The sequence below is a fragment of the Triturus cristatus genome, chromosome 5_2, assembly GCF_964204655.1.
Source record: "Triturus cristatus chromosome 5_2, aTriCri1.1, whole genome shotgun sequence".
NCBI lineage: Eukaryota > Metazoa > Chordata > Amphibia > Caudata > Salamandridae > Triturus > Triturus cristatus.
In genome coordinates, this window is record NC_140588.1 from 1,121,240,750 (window position 1) to 1,121,262,129 (window position 21,380).

The following is a 21,380-nucleotide window of genomic DNA, read 5'->3' on the forward strand; positions in this document are numbered from 1 at the left end:
CTGTCCAGCAACGCCTGTTTTGAGTGCTTCTTTCTGCAGCGGCCTACAAAGTCATGCACTCACGCCGCCCATCGGTCTGCAATGACGGTGTGGTGGTCTCAGCGCGGCTGAGTAATGCAGAGGGGGACGAGAGACATTCGCACAAAGGCAGTGACCAATAATTAAGTGTGCCACCCCCAATACTGGAGGCCCCATACCTGCCTGCCATCAGCGTGGAGAGAGAAGACACTTTCCTGCAGCAGCCAAGGCAGGATCGGAGAAGCGAGTTCACGCAGCGGGAGCTCGGAAGGCAGGAAAGCGCTATCTGCAGGTCGCTGATGCCGGCCACGCACTGTCCCAAGGTGAGGCGGATACCGCTGTGGATATTATCTTGGACTGCAGGGTGGGAGACTCTCCACACTGCACTAGCACCGGAAGCCCCTACGGAGCTCCCTGCATCTTTTGCAATACAATGCCAGTAATGCTCCCGGCTGCATGCCGAGAAAAGAAGAGAGGCCGCTGTCCCTGCTGAGGCTGACGTGTCCCTGGAAGGGGAAAGAGGCAGGTGAGAGGGAGGCACGGCTGTGCAGTAGCCGCTGGTGGAGAGCATTCCTTCTGCCTTCCCCAATGACGCCCGCATCTTGCGAAGTGAAATAAAAGTGGAATATCTTACAGCTGCCGCCCTTAAAGTGTAAGTTGATAAGCGGACGGCATTCTTCAGGGGAAATAAACTGCATTTGTTCCTACCTGATTGCGGGTTTGGAGTGCTGCCTGCCTGTTCCTTCCAGTTCGTCCTTCGGCACTGTTCTTGACGTGGTGTGCGTTCACAGCGCCACCAGCCTGGACGGAGCACACTTGTAAGGAGGAAAAGCAGCCACTACATTCACCCCTGCCTAAGTCTGGCCACAGAATGGGGCAATTACATTTAAAAACGTAAGCAGGCTTACGGCGCCCGTTTTCCAAGCAGCAACAGCACAAGACTACCCAAGACGGTGACACACACACCAGTTGTAGGCTGCATGTTAGTTTAGAGGTGAGAGACTGTGAACCCCCACAAGGAGTTACATGAAGCCCACACAAAAAAAAAAGTAACCAAGAGTACAACCCAGGCAGAAAAGTCCAAGAAGGAAAAGACTGTAGCAGCATAAGTCACAAAACGATCAGTTTCAGGGCCTGTGAGGAGTAACATCACCTCATGGCGTCAGCAAGCGCCACTGCCAATGCCTGCAGCCAGAGACTTATGTACACTGGGAAAGCTGAAAGTGTGGTGACCTGAAAGAAGTGGACACACAACAGTGATAAGCTCTAAGGAGGGAAAGAAGACTTGCACACCACCTTGTGGTAAATGGCCACCACTCCAAAATGAGCCGGCACCGAAAGGAACCAGCAGAAAACACTGTCTCGAGACGCAGAGACAATACAAGACTGCATACAGAGACAATGCATCCCTTAATGAATGGCCCAGCACCAAGCAAGTGTGCAGCAGCAGCAGCACAGGAACAGCTGCTACAGTTCTATGAGAAGAAAAGACAGCCAAGAAAGCTATCCTAGCAGTGAAGAGGAAACTTACAGACTTTTCGCCTAAAAGAGAGGAAGAGCATTTCAATGATTCTGGTAGCAGGACGTCCTCACTGCAACAAAGAGCAAATACACAGGGCACAAGCGGACAGCACCCATGGGGACTAGCTACCAGCCCGCCACTGCCTGAGCAGAGACAATGCCAAGAGGGCATAGAGACAGTGTACTGCTGCATTAAAGGAATTGCATTAGCTGACCGACTAGCACCGCTGGGTCTGTTATGGCCCATCAAGAAGAATTTTCACAAGGAGTTACCAACACTGCCAAGTATGACGAAATCAAGGCAAGATTCAACGGCATGACGGCACAATCTCAAGGTGCAAGAACAATGCCCTTGAGCGCAGAGTAGGCGGTAGGGAGATTACCCGCCATCTGCAAAGCACCGAGGAGATCTCAGAGGGGAGAGGTGCCCCGTGTGGTCTGAACGCAGGAAGGGGAGAAATCGTGATCACCCCACCTGCACCAACATCGCCCAGCAGTGGGCCAGAGATCATTCAGAGAGTTCCTCTGATACTGCCTTAAGACTGGTGTGCAGCGGTCATTTACAGGCATGAGGAGATTCCTGCACTCCGAGTGGCGCGCCACCACAACTGACGCAAGAGAAGGGAGATACATACCTCCCAAAGCGATCCTAAATTACAGCCTGAATACTCTGTCAAGGAAAAGAAGGGTATGGAAGGCATTACAGAACTGATCCATCACAGCACACCTACCTCCACCACCATCCCTGAAAAGGCTGACGCACCTCAGAAAGTGAGCAGGAGGTCCCTGTGAGATTGCGTCGGAACATGCATTGCGTGGCCTTTCGCCACATTTCATAGCAGGTGTAGAAGCGCCCTGAATTGCGTGGCCTATTTTACCACATTTTCAGAGCATGTACACACAGAACATGGGTTACGTGTCCTTTCGCCACTCTTCAGAGCAGGTGTTGAAGCGACTTGCATTGCGTGGCTACTGCAGCATAATGCCACTGCAACACGATGCCATTACAGCATGATGCCACTGTATCCCGATGCCACTGCAGCAAGATCCCAGTGCAGCAAGAAGCGACCTGCATTACGTGGTCTGTCACCACATTTTAGAGAAGATAAGGAGTGGAGAGATATAGGACGGTGACAGTCCTATCCCAGGGAAACAGACAACAAGTGCGCAGTGGAAATCAACAAAAGGGGACCAGAACAAGTACTCGGACCATCACCTTCTAAGACACGACAGCCACTTGGGTGCGGTGACATCATTCTTCATAGTGACCGTCATCCACCTGTCGCCGGCTGCTTAAAGGAAAGGGCATCCCTGTTTGCACACACACATGCCAAACAAGAAGAGCTGCACCCAGCGTACGACGAGTATCATGACGGCAAAGGTCCGCCAGTCACCCCAAATCACTGCCAGTCATCACCACCTGTTGTACAGTCTTCTCATGACAGCCACTCCATCATCTGTCATGTGCATCACTACCATCGTTGGAGCATCAAGTACAATAACTGGAGTCCTACACCACTCGCCAGAACAATCGACGATCTGAAAATACAGTGACCATCTGTTTAACCAGCACATGTCCTGATCCTGGTAGCGAGAGCATGTTTCTGACCAAGACACATCCACACCTGAAGTTTGCACAAGTGACGAGGCAGTGGCTCCAGAGTCAGAGCCCATATACAGTCCCGGGGCAACTCATCCAAGGGGCCTCCCAGAGCGTGAGAGATGGACTTTACTGTGCCCCACCAATGGATTCCAGGAAGTAGCCAGGCCATCCAACTGAGAATTTCAACAGGTCACAGAATGCCAAGACTGTCGTCAAAGGATCAAGCGACACAATCGTCCGGTGTGTTACAGTGGACTCATCTATACGCTCCTGATGCACCCATGTTGAACAATAAGACACTAATTGCCTCACAGCAAGAGTACGCTGGACCGATGAACATCACGTAGGTGGACCATCCCTCAACTGAAGCGAAGCTGAAAGGTCCGGATATCAGCAGCACCATGTTCGTCCCCAGATATACCTGGTTAAAGTATGGACATGTGCAAAGACGTCCGGGTGCTCCCAGCTGCACCTGTCCACCGCTGTCCTGCGAACTACATCTCTGAACTGTGAGACTTCCATTATTTTAGTTGTTTTTCTCATTCCTTTCCCATAGGTTGGACTTTTTGTTTTTCTCTTCATTAAAATTTGGGAGGAATGTTGTGTCCTGCTGGACACAGTCTAGTGTTTCTGCCAGCCACTCCCCCGAGGGCTGGCCCACACACACACCCCCTCTCACCCATCCAACACGGACGTCACCAGTCAGGTGACCCCGCGAATAAAAGGGCCCGAGTGCACGTGGCTAGTTGTTAGTACCACATTCCAGTGTCCGTGTCGTCCTTCCTACAGAATGTGGGCACAGGGCCCAGGAAACAACAACCCCCACACACACCCACACACAAACATACACTCGCTCACTCCACACTTTCACCCCCACCCACCATTGCACCCACTCACACCCACCCTTACACAAACACACAGGCTCACCCTTGCACCCACACGCACCCACCCACCCTTGCACCCACCCATGCACCCACACAACCTTACACCCACACGCAAACACACACCCGCTCACCCCACACTTTCACCCACCCTTAAACAAACACACAGGCTCACCCTTGCATCCACACGCACCCACCCACCCTTGCACCCACAACCTTACACCCACACACACCTGCACCCACCCACCCTTACACACAAACACACACCCGCTCACCCCACACTTTCACCCCCACCCACCCTTGCACCCACCTTTACACAAACACACACTCACCTTTGCACCCACCCTTGCACCCACTCACAAACACACACACCCACCCTTACACCCACTCCCACCCACCCTTACAAACACACCCGCTCACCCACACACACACCCTTTCACCCCCACCCACCCTTGCACCCACTCACACCTACCCTTGCACCCACCCACACCCACCCTTGCACCCACCCACTCACACCCACCCTTACACAAACACACACGCTCACCCTTGCACCCACCCACTCACAAACACACTCGCCCACACACCCACTCCCCTTACACACCAAACACCCTTGCACCCACTCCCACCCACCAATACACACACAAACACCCTTACCCCCACACTCACCCATCCTTACACCCACACACACTCACCCTTGCACCCACTCACACCCACCGTCGCACCCACCCTTGCACACACGCACCCGCACTCACCCACCTGTACATCCACACCCACCCTTTCACCCACGCACACCCACCCTTTCACCCACTCACGCCCACCCTTGCACCCACACACCCTTACACCCAAACACAACCCTCACCCTTGCACCCACACACACGCTTACTCCCCCACCCACACACAAACACACCCGCTCACCCTTGCACACACACCTACCCACCCATACACTCACAAACACACCCGCTCACCCTTGCACCCACATGCAGCCACTCACAAACACACCCTTCCACACACACCCACACACACCCACCCTTGCACCCTCTCACACACCCATGAACCTACATCCACGCACCCTTGCACCCACTCACAAACACACCTGCTAACACACCCAACCACCCCTACTAACCCTTCCACACCCTTGCACCCACACCCACCCACCCTTGCAACCACTCAAACACACACCCTTGCACCCACACACAAACACCGCTCACCCTTGCACCCACTCCCACCCACCCTTACACCCAGTCACCCTTCCACACACGCCCACCCTTCCACCCACAACCACCAACCCTGTAGCCACTCACCCTTGCACCAACTCTCACACCCACCCAACCTTACACCCACACCCACCCACCCTTACACCCTCACATACATACCCGCTTTCCCTTGCACCAATGCACCCACCCTTGCATCCTCTCACAAACACACCCACCCACAGACCCGCTCAACCTTGCACACATGCACCCACTCACACACCCACTCACCCTTCCACAGACACCCACCCTTGCACCCACTCACCCTTGCACCGACACACACCCACCCTTGCATGCACAAACCACCCCCACCCTTGCACGCACAAACCACCCCCACCCTTGCACACATCCCCCACCCTTGCACACATCCCCCACCCTTGCACACATCCCCCACCCTTGCACACACCCCCCACCCTTGCACACCCCCCACCCTTGCACACCCCCCCACCCTTGCACACACCCCCCACCCTTGCACACACCCCCACCCTTGCACACACCCCCACCCTTGCACCCCCCCACCCTTGCACACACCCCCCACCTTTGCACACACCCCCACCCTTGCACCCCCCACCCTTGCACACACACACCACCCTTGCACCCCCCCCACCCTTGCACACACACCCCACCCTTGCACACCCCCCACCCTTGCACACACACCCCACCCTTGCACACATCCCACACTTGCATACACACCCCACCCTTGCACACACCCCCCACCCTTGCACACCCCCACCCTTGCACACACCCCCACCCTTGCACACACCCCCACCTACCCTTGCACACATCCCACCCTTGCACACATCCCCCACCTACCCTTGCACACATCCCCCACCTACCCTTGCACACATCCCCCCACCTACCCTTGCACACTCATCCACACCTACCCTTGCACACTCACAGCCACCCACCCACCCTTGCACACAGCCACTCACCCTTGCACCCACAGCCACCCACCCATGCGCACACACACCCCTACCCTACCCTTGAGCAAGTCCTCCCATAAGACCTTTGCGATGGTCTGGTCACTATTGATCTATTTGAGTGTACCATTTGTAAGGATTTTTACTCAAATCGTGACAGTGTTCGTGAAATGGAAGGGATTTGTTCGAGACAAAGGGACATGCACATAAGTTCCTCCCTGCTTTGACCTCAAAGTGAACTTCTTAACTACTCCCTCTGAATTCCCTCTTTCCAACCCCTAGGGGTCACTGTTTCTGTTCTACCTTTGCTCTTTCCTTCCTTGAACACAGTTCTCTAAATTTCTCAACATCACTCCACCCTGATGCTCTCAATCAGTGCCCTTACATGTGTTTTTGCAATATCTTTCTTTGCTTCAAGTCAAATACACGTTCATCAGCCATCCTTTCCATCTTCGCATAAGCTTCTCATAGACTCTTGCAGCCTTTTTTCTCAGGTAAAGCAATTTATTCTCGCTGTAGTGTCCTAACAAATCCAAGCCTACATTACCATTCACAGTCTCCTTAAACTCCGTTTTTAATTGGGCTTTATTTAGTCTCTGTGGGGTCTGTTCACTGGGTTGTGAGATAGGTCTTGAAACTGTAGATGTTGTGGTCCCTCCTATGATGGGGGTTCCTGGGATCCCTCCTTGTTGGGTCTCGGGACTAACTAATATATTGAGTGCGTCTACCAGCGTTACAGGAATTCTCGAGGGTTGATGAGCTTGAGGCCTGCCTGTGATCATTGGGGTGGAAGGAACGCTTATGCTGGTCAGGGTTTGGGATTTAGTCGGAGTAACATGTTGGAGTCAGGGCAGTGGGTGTGACAGTGGTCTCAATGTAACTTGGAGGTGCACTTTCCTTGGAAGAGGGTACATGATCAGATTTGTTCTCTGCTGTTATCTGGGCTGCGGCACATGCTGCGTGATATAGGGGTGGTCTTCGTCTAGGAAAGCGACCTCCTCACTCTCTGCCTCTGTTCCTTCTCTGGGTTTCTTTTTGGTAGTGGGCTTTTCCTTCTCTGTGCATTGCAATCTATCAACAGGTAAGCTCCTACTGTCTCAGTCACATCCTTCCGCCCTCTCTTCTGTCTCATCGTTCTGTGGGCTTACCCAAGAGTATGTCCTAGTGCGGAATTTAAATACAAATTTCTTCCTGTTCTTATTTGCAAACGGTTCTTAAAGACTTGAGCGCTCAAACTGGGTGGGTCCAGACTGAGGCGGTAAATTATACATCCTTTTCATGTTTTTAATTGTAGGTATGTGCCTCTCAATGGGTTTGCCTTTGGTAGAGCCACCTACACGTCTGTAACCCTTCCAATTTTGCAATTTTGCATCTGGTATCTTCGGGTGGGAAATTACTTCCTTATCTCAATCTATGTTTTCGAAATGAAATTTTGTAAAAAGTCAACGGCTGTCCTTAGCTCCGACTTCACGCACTCTTTTTCTTTTCTCACCAAGCCCATGATTCATCCACCAATACCAGCATTCTAGTCAAAGGTCAACTAATCTCTGCAGCTTTAGCCAGCCAGTCCCTGCGCGGACTTTGATGTAGGCAACCCTTGTACCGTTGGTCTCCCCGGACTCTCTCCACACTTCTCTCTGTTAATATTGCCTGCTTCCTGTAAACAAGAAAATTCCTACAGTACGCACAATACTATTCACTTTCAGACCGCAATAGTCGCTCGACTTGCTGGAGCCTGCTGTGACCAGTGTACCTACTCCCATACATTAAGGAGTGAACGATGGCCAACCTCATTTGGCACAATCTCGCAACAGAAATTTTACATTCCTCTCCTAGTGTGACTGGTAGCATTTCGCTGTATCACCTTAGCAGACAACTTAGGTAATTTAGTAAATCTCAAACCTCACTAACTGAGGAACTTCTCTGCAACTTTATACCTCAAGCGTCTTATGCCAAATCAATTTATACACTGCTGTCCTCAAAGTCGAAAAATATTGTCGAACACAATAACTGCTGCCCCCACAAGTCCAAAAAATATTGCTACTTAGTAGGGGAATTCAAACTCCATTCACTGCATCCCATATCACCATTTTGAACTATAAATCCCAACGTGCAATGCCTTGCCTAGTTTTTCATCCAAATTTCCTTACAATGGTCCCTTTAGCTACTCGCATCGTTGTCTTTGGGTTACAGAATCAGCCCCCTCATTTCTACACGGTCTTTAGGATCTGGATCGGGCTGAGGCTTGTTCAGTTTTAATCTCAAGGTAAACTGCCTGGAGCAAGAAGGTACTGTAGTCAGTCCTGTTGTCAATTTAACTCATTGAGGTAGGTCCAATGAGTGCAGACTGGTCCATTTGGAACTATCAGCTCTGCTACCTCATCTGTCAGTGCGCAGACCTGTATCAGATTTACCATCCTGTACGTGCCAACGACTAGACCGGGAGTGGTGTAGACCTTATCAGACTTTGGTGCTCCCCACTGAATCTATTTCTGTGTTAGCTGCAATACACATGGAACTTAAACTGAAATCATTTCTGATTAAAGAATGTGACAAGGACTAAAGTATAAAGATTTACTTCAAGAATATCAGTTACAAAAATACATACGCTGGGCCCTCAATTATTCATTTTAATAAGCATACAAATCAGTAGTAAGTATACGACTTAGAACTGTAAGAGCTCTGGAATTAGCAAGCCAGCATTGATTCCCCTTCAAAGAGTGGGGAAATAGTCTTCCTTCTTGCATGAAGGAATCACATTCTTTTATAGGACTTTAAACAAATGATTTAATTCATACAGTACATGAGTATATGGTTTACAGGCTTTTCATCAATAAGAAGCAAGCAAAAAGGAGCATTTATTGCATTCTACTACATTGTAATCTGATATTCACAGAGTCTGCACATGCAACATGACTCATTACATAGTATGTTGTTCAGTCTGAGACACTAGGTTGTCTTAAGGAAAAGTACATTTTGTTCAGTATAGCTGGCAAAGTCTTCGTCTTTTTATAGCAAAGCCTAAAATCCTTTACTTCAGCATAATGATAGCAGCAGTAATGATCATATGGTATATTACAGTTTCACGTCCAAGATGGATGATGGAACAAAGTTGTCCTAAGTTAGTAAAAGATTAATTTCTTGTGCATAAAGCGGTGATCTATGCAGATGACATTCTCGCCACTGACTCAACCTGTTACATCGATACAGGCATTAATCATCCCGGTATCGTTATTCTAATGTTTTTCATGTCTGTTGGATAAACTGGAATAAGTGCGAGGCAATCTCCTTGACCAAGACCAGCCTACCCCGGCAATTCACAATCCAGATGGAGGAGAGAGAAGTCGGAATCACAAGGATATTAGTGAATAGACATCTGTAGCCATTGTGAATGATAATTTAAACCCACTCCTCACTAACGTATCTCAAACCGTATCCAGGTGATCCAAATTGCAACTTTCCCGGGGGGAGGCGGGAGTACAGGTGGTTAAAATAAGCAAAGTGCTATGATTTCAATACCTATTGATGATGATCCCATTGAATCTCTCGCTAGACATGTTAAGCTTACTGAACAAAAAGATAAAAGCATTTTTATGGGGAAACACTAAACCAATATTGAAACTTGCCATAATACACACTTCTTCCGAACCAGAGGCTGCAAGGCTTCCAAATATGGAGTTTAATTGACTAGCCCACCTATTAGCTCAGACTAAATACCTCCTACCTGGACGTATAACAAACCTAGTTGGGTACAAATGGGATAAAGATATCTAGCAACCACGCGTGGCATGGAGATACCTGACTGCCTCAACTGCATCCTGCTCAACCCACATTTCCTCCAAAAACACACCGTAGAGATCTGGGACCTGCTCCACTGCGACATCGCCTTTCTCATGGAAACCTGAATGAACACCACCACCGCCCTGCACATTGCCACCGCCAATCCCGGGTGGCCACAAGATCATTCACAAGAACCTCATCAACAAACCGGGGGAGGGATTGCCATCGTACACTAAAGCACCCTCTGCCTCGCCACCCACGTGTACGACCACTCGAGCAATATAAAGCACCTCCACGTCCAGATCAACTTGAACACCAACATCTGTGGCACCCTCATCTTCAGACCCCACCCCCCCTTCAGCTATTCTATCATCATATTCATTGCACCCCATGCTCTTACCACCACGGGCTACATCCTCGGTGACCTCAACTTTCACCTGGACAACTCCAACGACAAAAACACCTCGTCCCTGCTGGAGAACCTCGCCTCCGTTAGATTCAAACAACGGGTCACCTCCCCAACCCACTCAGCAGGTACACACATGACCTCATCTTCTCCGCCAGCGACAATATCACCTTCAGCCACACCACAAGCTCCTGTGGGCCGACCACCACTTCGTCCACTTCTTCACGAAACCCACTGTACTCGCAGAATTTGGAACAAGATCAGTGAAGAACAGCTTTCTACCTCCCGCAAATAAATCCCTCTACCGACATCCACGGATGCTAATATCTCAGCATGCAACCTCCAACAATGGATCTCCGACTTCACCGACACTCTGGCACCCCTGACGGATGCCCCAAACAAGCGTCACTCCAGGAAAGCCAGCTAGTTCTCTCATGCCCTTGATGAGTCCAGATGCACCTGTAGACGGCTCGAGAAGAGATGGAGGAGCAGCAAGACGCCGGAAGACCACTCAGCCTTCAAGACCACTGTCACCGCACACCACCACCTCATCAGAACAACAAAGAAAGTGGCCCTACAAGAAAGGATGAACGCCAACTCACTAAATAGTAAAGATTTTTATGCAGTGGTTGTTGGAAACGGGTAGCGTGGTGCAGAGCCGGTGGGCCAAACTCTGGAGGAAATGTGCAAAGCATCCACGCAGTACACACAGGCGACACACAAGGCACACTACAAAAAGAGACGCTACAAAAGTTTGTGTGAAAATAACTTTTGTATTGTCAAAACACAGTATGTTTGGTAATCTCTACACGGCGCCAACTGGCGCTGGGTCAAAAGGTACCGGGGGGAATTATATACAGGGCAGGGCCAATCGGGCCCCTGCCAGAACTATTGCGACCTCCAAATATAACAAAGGTATGTGAGGAATAAAGATACAGTCCCTCAGCCTCAATCCTGCAGTAAAGTCAACTCAGGGCATAACCTTAGGCGTTAGTCCGGACCACCTGTAATAAAAACATCAGGACCTGACCATATCCCTTAACAACTTGAAGGTCCCCTGAGGCAGGAATCAAAGTAGGCAGTTCATTCACATCAAAACCTGGCATCTAGACATAGCGCTGCACATAGCAAATCAATAGTGCGTCACATAGAGCCTTTTAACATAGCGCTGCACATAGCAAGGCAATAGCTCGTTAAAACATGGCATTTGAAATAGCGCTGCACATAGCAAGGTAATGGCGCTTTAAAACATGGCATTTGTCATAGCGTCGCGCATAGCAAATCACTAGCGCTTCACATATGGCATTTTAGCATAGCGCTGCACATTCCTGTAAAAACAGGCACTCCCTAACAAGTTAGCAGTCCCAGACAGTACAGTCATGGAACATGGGGGCCCCTCCTCTGGGACTCTCCATTCAAAGTTAGCAGTGGTGTGGCCCACAATAAGACTAGCCCTGCTGGCGCAGCCCGCCAGGGTATACCGACCCCTGGGACTCCTGGGCGCAACAATGCCTCCTGCTTCGATGCCGCTGCCCTCTGTCAGACGGGGCAGCGGAGAGGACCAGTCCAGGCACTGGGGGCGGGCACCGGCAATGTACCCCGACTTTACCCCCACCAACGATCAGCTGAGCCCCACTCACCGGGCTCACGGAGGGGCTCCTCTGGCCACCGGACTGCTTCTGGCAGGGGACAGGCACCAATCTGTGCCTCGCCAGTCCCCTGCTCCTTCAGGACTCTTGGGGCTTCTCCCGCCTTCTGGGGGGCTCCGGTGGACCTTTCCTGCATGCAGGGCTCTCCTCCGTTCTTGGGGAGCCCTGCCAACGATAGCACCTTCCTCGGCTTCGCCCGGGCCCCCTCCTGGGACCCGGGGCTTCAGTAGGGTGGACACGAGGCTCCAGACGGGGATGCAGGCGGAATCCCGGGCAGTGGGGCAGGCGCCGACAATGCGCCTCGGGCCCCCAACCTTCCTCCTCTCTCCTGGGCCGCTGTGCTTGCGGGGCTCTCTTCACCTCGTGAGAGCCCCGCCCACCAAGGCAGCGGTCGGGTCTTCACCCGGGCCCCCTCCTGGGACCCGGGACTCTTAGGCTCGGCTCGCGGGGCTCTCCCAGACTCCCGGGAGCCCCGCTCGATCACGCGGCCACTTCCTGCTTCGGCTCCGCCCCCGCCCGGCGATCAGCAGACCTTCCGGGTCGCCGCAGGCAGCGCGGCGGCCCTCAACGGCCCCTCGGGTCGCGGCGGTGATTTTCGGCAGGTTCTCTTTCCCGCCGAAAGGGGTAGGCTCCCTGCCAAGTTCCCCAACAATGTCAGAGGCGCCAAAGCCGCGGGGTGGGCTCCCGCTGGCTTTCAAATAAACGGGGGGGCGCTGCACACATGCGGGGTGGCACCCGCGACAGGCTTCAAATGCGGGGTGGGCTCCCGCTGGCGTAAATAAGCACCGATGCAGTATGGCACCCACTTAATTTCATACTTTGTGGGGCGTCGCCATTACGCGGGGTGGGCTCCTGCAGCACTTGTCAATAAACAGTTCTTCCTCCACCCAGCGCTACTGGGGCCGTAGATATAGCGCTTCCCAGGCGCTAGGTAGCAGGCAGCTGGGATTCCCACAGTCACCAGCAGGGCACAGTCAATTAGAAATATAGCGCTCACCGGATATAGTGCTCTCCTTCCACAGGCCGCTTGTAAATAGCGCTCTCTCTCTCCGCCGGGACTACAGTCAGGGTCCCACGAGGCGCTTGCTGGCTCCTGCGCCCTTGGTTGAGGGTTTCTCAAGGGGGGGAAGTTGAGTTGGTGGCTGAAGGCGGACTAATTAGTCTCTGCCCGTCGTCCCTGGGTTCTCCTCTCGCTGGGCCAGATCAGTGGGTTAGTTCAGGATCCCTCACTTACTTAAAAGGCAGCACCTAAGCCCTGTCACTTTCAGCGGCATAGGTCCCTGACTAAGCTCTACCGCCTAAAACTCCTGCGTGGGTCTCTCCAGGTCTGCGTTGCCCCAACTATAGCTTTCCCTCGCCCTGGGGACAGTAGAGGGGGGTAGATAGGCTCAGGGCCCAGCACACAGGCCCATGTGGCGGTAACCCCTGGCAGCAGGTCCCCTCTCGCTCAGGTCCACCCTCCGACTGAGCACTTGGCAGCCCAGCTCCGCCCTTTATACTCCCCTCACCCCACCTTCCAGACAGTGCCAGAAGTTTCTAGAAGCGACTGGCTCTAACTGTCCAAGGGGGAGGGGTAGAGCACCCTGGGTGCCCGGCTTCCCTCCAAAAGCTGGGTTTGCTGGGAAATAACGACTAGACTGTTAACCCGGCTCAGTCGGACGGCACAACCACACAGCTATGGCATCCATTTTAAGTTACATGTTTAAAATGGGGAAACTCAGTCTGCGTACATTATCACACAGCTTTCAATCTTGCATTTACACATTATGCGATTTCCCAGAAAAGCGAAAAATTTCGGGGAAAAAGGGCCAAGTCCAACAGTGGTCACAGAATTTGCCAGACGCAGCACAGGGACAGCAGACATCCTACCCTCCCAAGATCTCTGCAACAAACTCTGGACCTACTTACACCACAAGATAAATGAGATATACGACTGCTTTAACAGACTCGATACCCAAGACCATCCCACTGGACCCAACAGACCCAACTCAGCCAGACTCACCGCTGACGACACCCTCAAGATCATGAACAGCATCCACTCTGGCGCACCATCAGACCCCTCCCCACACGACCATTGCCCCTAAACTACGCCACACCATCAACAGCTCCATCAACCCGCTACCTTCCCTGAAGGCTGAAAACACTCAAAGATCAACCCCTTGCTGAAGAAACCCTCTGCCAACCTGATGGATGTCACAAACTGCAGACCCATCTTTTTTTCTCCCCTTCCCAGCCAAGGTCATAGAGAAGGCCATCAGTGCCCAACTCTGTGTTCATCGAACAAACCAGATCCTGGACCTCTCCCAATGTGGCTTCTGAATTAACCACAGCACCGAGACAGCCCTCCTCGCCACCACAGACGACGTCTGCACCCTCCTTGGCTGAGGTATTTCTGAAGCTCTCATCCTCCTGGACCTCTCGCCATCTTCGATACCTTCTCTCACTGCACCCTATGCACAAGACTCCACAATGCTGGCATCCACGACAAAGCCCTGGAATGGATCCGCTCCTTCCTCACCAGCCAAACGCTGAAAGTCAGACTACCGCCATTCCACTCGGAACCCACAAAGATCAGCTGTTGCCACACGTTATACCTGCTCCGAAACATCTTCATGTGGATATCCACCGAGTCCAGAAAGACAGTCACCCGCGCACTCATCAGCAGCAGATTCAACTGCGGCAAAGCACTCTATGCTGGCATCACCCAGACCCCCTCAAGACACTGCAGAACATTCAGAACGCCTCTGCCAGACTTATCCTCAACATCCCCCACAGCAGCCCCATCACCAGCCACCTGAGACCTCCACTGGCTCCCAGTCAACAAAAGAATCACCTTCAAGCTCCCCACTCATGCCTACAAAGCCACACAGGACCTGTGTACCACAACAATCACCTTGTATTCCACGCACCCACCAGAGACTTTCGCTCCACCCAACTTGCCCAGGGTACCGTCCAACGGGTACCGTCCAACGTATCCGCACGACCGCAGCTGAGGTTCTGGACTTTTAAGAGTCCAGAGGTGTCAGGGAAACAACACCCGAAGACCCCTGAGTTCCACCTGCCTCGGTGCACAAATAAACAGAGACACGGGCTTCTCGATGGCGGCGTCAAAGACCAAGGTTTATTTACTGCAGGGACACAGAAATCATAGGAACCACACTGAGGCAGAATCTACGAGACTGTTCAATTCGTATCAAGTGGGTAGCGCCTTAAATACAAGAAAAATGTCTCGGGGCAATATTACACAAATATTTCAACATTACACAAATATTTCTCATGCCCAGCCCGGTATCCCAAACAGACAATAAATAAATATCAAACAATGCTTAGTTGTAGGTTTTCGGTATTCGATCAGGTTCTCTCGACAGTTCTCCATTCTTCGCCCGATCCTCCCCATCATAAAAATCGTAACCTCCCCATTGTAAAAGCCCAGAAGGAAAGGAGCAGAGCCAGGTGCAAAGGATTGAAATGTAGGATAAGAGGTGTTTATGGATCATAAACGGGCAGGGCAATCGTCCTCAGCCTTTCAGTCAGGACAACGGACACAAGAACCAGTATGGCAGGGCTGGCCTCAGGCAAGGGAGGCAGCTTGCTTCTGCCTAGTCATGCAGCGTCAGCCTTCCTCGGGCTCGAGCTTACGTGTCCTTAACAAGGTGACTCTGCCGGGGTCATCGTCCGTTCATTGACTATGTGAGGGCAAGAAACAAGATGGATGCCGCAACTAAAATGGATGCCATGGCTTTACAACAGAATGCCCTACTTCTCAGTGAATTCATGCTAGTTGCGCGGCGAAAACACTGTCATGCCTATAATGGATCATTTGCGGTTCATTGGTACCAAATTGTGTCAGTACTACGATACCGAATTCACGGGTTCGGATCGCTACAGAACCTCAGACCGTCCTTTTGCCCTTACATAGGCAATAACTCACTCTATGTCAGAGTCCAGTTCTATGTTCATCAGGTCACTGATATGTTGTTGTAGCATTACTCTATCCCGTGGCATATCTCTGGAAACAGGTGGTTTTCTTATGCATGAGGAAACACAAACGCTACATAAGGAAGGTCCACACTGAATAATGAGGCAGCATGAGAATAGAAATACCAACGCAACACCAATGACCATTAGAACCTTCCACCCCCATGCAGATAACAGATTCCAGAACCATCCCATAAGTGACCAGTCACCTTCCTCTACATGAATGGAGTCGGAGATTTTGTGTAACTTAGAGATGGCCTTGTATACTGTTGGCGCATTATCTGGGATAAAAATGCAGCAACTTGATTGGATCATTTTGCATACCCCACCTCGATCTGCAAGTAACACATCAAGAACCATACGGTTCTGTAACGTCATGAGGCGATCCGCTTGAAGCTCAGCCGTTAGGTTACTAAGGGCACCTGTAGTTTCGGTAATGGTGGATTCTTCTACTCGTGTTAGTTGACGCAGGTTTCTACTGTTGACCATAGGCCCCCAGAACGGAAGGTAACCTTTGAAAAAGTCTCCTGCTTCTTGGCCAGCAGTATCTTCTTTACTGAATACACCTCTCACAACTCTTGTTTTGTGATAGTCCGGTGCAGCAGTGTATGTCGGAGGTAACAGTCGAGCGATATAACATGAGCCTGAGAAGTCAGCGGGCAGCCATGTATATGCTCTGTCTTGACAAACAAAATAGGTACCCTTAGCGGCTAAGAATGCTGGGGAAGATTGTGACGGGAACACGTATGTTTCAATACAGTCACTCTTCCCAAGTCGAGCTTTCTGATTCCTCCCATTCCCTTGCAAACAGACCTGACCTTGGTGGGGTACGACCCAGATCGGAGTTGAGCTGTTCCGTTTGTTCTCGCCCAGAGTAATGCCATATTCTGTAATGTTCCACCCCATGTAAACTCGCAACTCATCCTTGGGAATGTACGGAGTATTATTGACATCTCTCACCTTGTCAGTGATTCCTTTTACCAAGGCTCTATTAGCAGAGTTATACCGGGTGGAACGTGGAGGTCGTGGAGGGTAGGTCTCTAGAGCATAGGCGAACATGGTCTGAAATGCCCAGAATGATCCATTATAACTGAAAGGCAGAACCAAATAAGGGATGCCCTTGTCCATGGTATGTGGTATCAGGCCACATACCCAGCAGTTTGTTGTGTTAACCACTAGTTGATGTTGGTGCAAGAGCTGAATGAAAGTGTTGTTTATAAACTCAGAGCGTCGAGCTTGTTCGTGAGCAGGAAAAGGGTGGAAAGAATGAATAGTACCAATAGTTGGGGAAACAGAAATATGGGGAGATACTGTAGACATAACGGGTGCAAAAATCAATTGAATACCAAAAATAATTCCGCCTACTAGAGTTGTAAAAACAATCAGAAGTGTCAGAGCACATTGCATTAGGAAACATTTGCTATGTAGTATATCATACAGTTTGGTCTTATGCACATTTATGACTTTAACCCGTCGTAATTCAGGAAGCTCCATCTTCTATAACCGTTCGCAACGGATGGTTTGTACCTGTTAAAAAACTTACCTCTATCTATCCTGGGAGTTCCCAAGATAAACAGAAGAAACCGACCTAATGTCTGATTCCCTGTAAATTAAAACAAGGCACACGTTACGACCCTACGGTAACCCAGACGGCAAGGTAAAAGGATAGCAAAAAAATATTTAAAAAGAGCAAACTTCCTGACAGTACGGGATGTAATGCAATCAAAACAGTTTTACAGTTTTTCAAACAAAAATGTAGTAATGCAATGTCATCAGTTCATCACATGAGAACGAAGATTGTATCTGTACTTTCCAGGTCTGGTTTGGTCTGGAAATAACTGGTCCACAGGTGCAGAAATGTTCGACTCCACAGATGACAAATGTTCACTTTGTGCAATACTTGGTTCAGGGTTCAACGGAACGGTTTCTGCTGAAGTGTCAAAGTTCTGTGTTTCAGTTTGTGGACGGTCCGTTAGATACTCTGCATCACTGAATGGGATGTGTCTAGGAACAGGTTCTGTCTCGGATACACCAATTCCTCGTCTAACCCAGTTGTCATAGGGAAGTGGAAGAGGGACACGCTTTGTATGGCTGGCGTGCACCCAATTCTTCCTGCCGGCCAGGCGTACTGCAGTTCTGGTTACAAGGAGGACCTGGAATGGGCCTACGAATCTCGGCTGAAGGTTTCGGGTGCATTCGAAGTTTCGCACCACGACCTGGTCCCCAGGTTTCAACGTGTGGCCTGGACTCTCCGGCAGTTTAGGCAAGGATTCGAATACCTGTTGATGAATAAGACTCAGCTTAGCAGTCAGATCATAAAGGTAATCAATCAACATTGGGTATTCAATTTGCCTAAATTCCTTTGGCCTAGGGACTCCCCAAATATTAGCAGGGCGGCCGAACACAATCTCATATGGGCTAAGCCCTACTCGAGAGTGTACCGTCGCTCTGGTGGACAGTAAAGCTAAAGGCAGGGCATCTGGCCAAGAGAGACCAGTGGAAGCTTGAATTTTCGCAAGTTTCAGCTTCAGGGTGCCATTGTACCCTTCCACCAAACCTGCCGACTGTGGGTGATTCGCACTATGGAATTTTTGCTTAATTCCCAAACCCGCACACACACTCTGCATAACTTTCCCTACAAACTCACTTCCATTGTCCGACCAAACAATCCGTGGCATACCATACCTAGGGAAATATTCTTTGAGGAGGATTTTGGCAGTGGACATCGCAGTGTTATCCTTTAATGGGTATGCCTCAATCCACCTTGAAAAGGCACATACTACCACTAGGACATACTTAAGATTGTTACACCTGTCCATGTGGATATAATCCAACTGAATCACTTCAAAGGGACAGGAAGGGGGAGCAAAATGACCAGTTGGGGTTGGGGTTCCCTTGCCAGGATTATGCATCAGGCACACCATGCAGTTTTTCACCACTCTTTCCGCACACTTCGTAATTCCATCATTCTTCCATACTGGAGCTAACATTTTACAGATCCCTTTCGAACTAATGTGCGCCGCTCCATGCGCCATCGTGACTACTGCAAGTACATACGCATTGGGTAACATCCAACGTTGCTGCTCAAACAGATCAACCCAACATCCACTCGAATCCATTTTACCCGTTTTCTCCTTCCATTCATTCTTCTCATCTTCAGTTGCCTCATTTTGGATTGCTTTCACACTGTCAATCGTATTCTCACACATTCCTGATTCAGCAATCCATCTTGCAGACGTTGCAACGTACATTCTGCTCATCATGTTCTTGGCCGTTTCTTTAGCGACCTCATCAGCAAACGCATTCCCTCGGCCAACATCATCCGTGATCTTTCGATGTGCACTGCACTTCACAATCGCAACTTCATTCGGTAAGGTCAGGGATTCTAATAGATCGCTGACTAACTGTCCATGTTGGATCTTAGCTCCATGGGACGTGAGAAAACCTCTTTCTTTCCACAGACGTCCAAAACTATGTGCAACGCCGAAGGCGTACTGGCTGTCAGTAAACACATTCACTCTCTTTCCCTCAGCTAAAACACACGCTCTTGTCAATGCAATTAATTCTGCTGCTTGGGCAGAATTCTGATTCACTCTTGCAGTCTCAACAATCGTACTCAAAGTCGTAACTGCATACGCGGCCGTTACATCACCATTCTGGAGTTTGAAACAGGACCCATCGACATATAACGTGCCGTCTGGGTCTGATAACGGAGTATCTTTTAAATCGATTCTACCTTTTGTCTCTTCCTCAGTTCTGAAACAACAATCATGGGGTTCTGAATCACTCGACTCCTGGGCAATCGGCAACAGCGTTGCTGGATTCAATATGTTGCATCGCTTGATCTGAATGTGACTTGCCAAAAGTGTCAGCTCGTAGCCTGATAATCTAGCACTGGTGAGGTGCTGAGTTTTCGTTCTATTCATGAGTGTATCCACAGCATGTGGAACCATGACTACTAACATGTTGTTCATGACTAATCCGGCAGACTGTCGAATAGACACTGCGGCTGCTGCTGTGGCTCTCAAACAACTTCGCAATGCTCTGGCTACCGAATCTAATGTGGATGAAAAATATGCACAAGGCCGCTGTTTGTCGCCAAATTGTTGCGTTAAAACACTCAATGCACAACCTTCTCTTTCATGGACATATAGAGTAAATGGCTTACTGTAGTCAGGAGTACCCAACACAGGAGCTGAACACAGCGCATCACGTAAGTCAGAGAAACTCTGTTGACATTCATCAGACCATGGCAAAGGGCTTGGAACACCTTTTCCAGTCAGGGCTACCAAAGGTTTCGCCATGAGAGAAAAATTTGGGATCCATTGCCTACAGTATGACGTAATACCCAAAAATGCACGCACTTCTCTCTGTGTGGTTGGTACAGTCATCTGCGAAATTGCTTTGATTCTCTCTGGGGTCAACCTTCTTCCCTCCTTTGACAAAAGATGACCTAAGTAGGTCACTTCTTGGCAACAATATTGCAGTTTAGAAGGTGACACCTTGTGATGTAAGTCTGACAAATGACGCAATAAAGAAATTGTAGCTGCTTTGCAAGTTTCCTTGTCATCAGCGGCTAGTAGAAGATCGTCTACATATTGGATCAGAGCGACACCATGAGGAAGTACAAGAGTATCTAGTTGACTTTTTAGTGCTTGGCTGTAAATTGAAGGGCTTTCACAATAACCTTGTGGAGCGCGTTTGAATCTGAAACTGCGTCCTCCTAGGGAGAAACCAAAAATGTCTCTACTTTCTTCGGCTATCGGGATGCTGAAAAATGCATTTTTCAAGTCAATTACCGTGAACCATGAAGCTGAGGCAGGAATCAACGTCAGTAATGCAGTGATATCTGGTACCACTGGAAACTGTGGAATCACAATTTTGTTAACCTCTCTGAGGTCGATCACAAATCTGTAGATTGGAGGTTTGGAAGGATCAGTGCGTTTCAAAATCGGCAGAACAGGACTATTACAAACGTTTCCTCTAGTTTCCTCAATCACATCTTTCTGTATCAAGTCCTTTACAATCAGTAAAAGTGCTCGTTCACCTTCATTTGAAATCCGATACTGTGGGATTCGTGGAAATTTAACATTCGCTTTTAGACTTACCACGTAAGGCGGAATTTCCAATAGACCTACATCGTTAGGGCCAGTTGCCCAAAGAGTATCAGGGAGTGAACGCAGCCCCGGTGGGAGCTTGTCCATCGACATGTACATCGGAGAGATGACTCTTTTGCCTAATGTGAGCTGTACTCCCGAAGGAGAACAGTACAGTGTCGCGTGCAGGCGTTTCAACAGGTCTAAACCAAGCAGATTCTCATTACAACCAGTAGTTAGGATAAGGGGTGCTTCTAGCTTGCATGGCCCAACAGAGA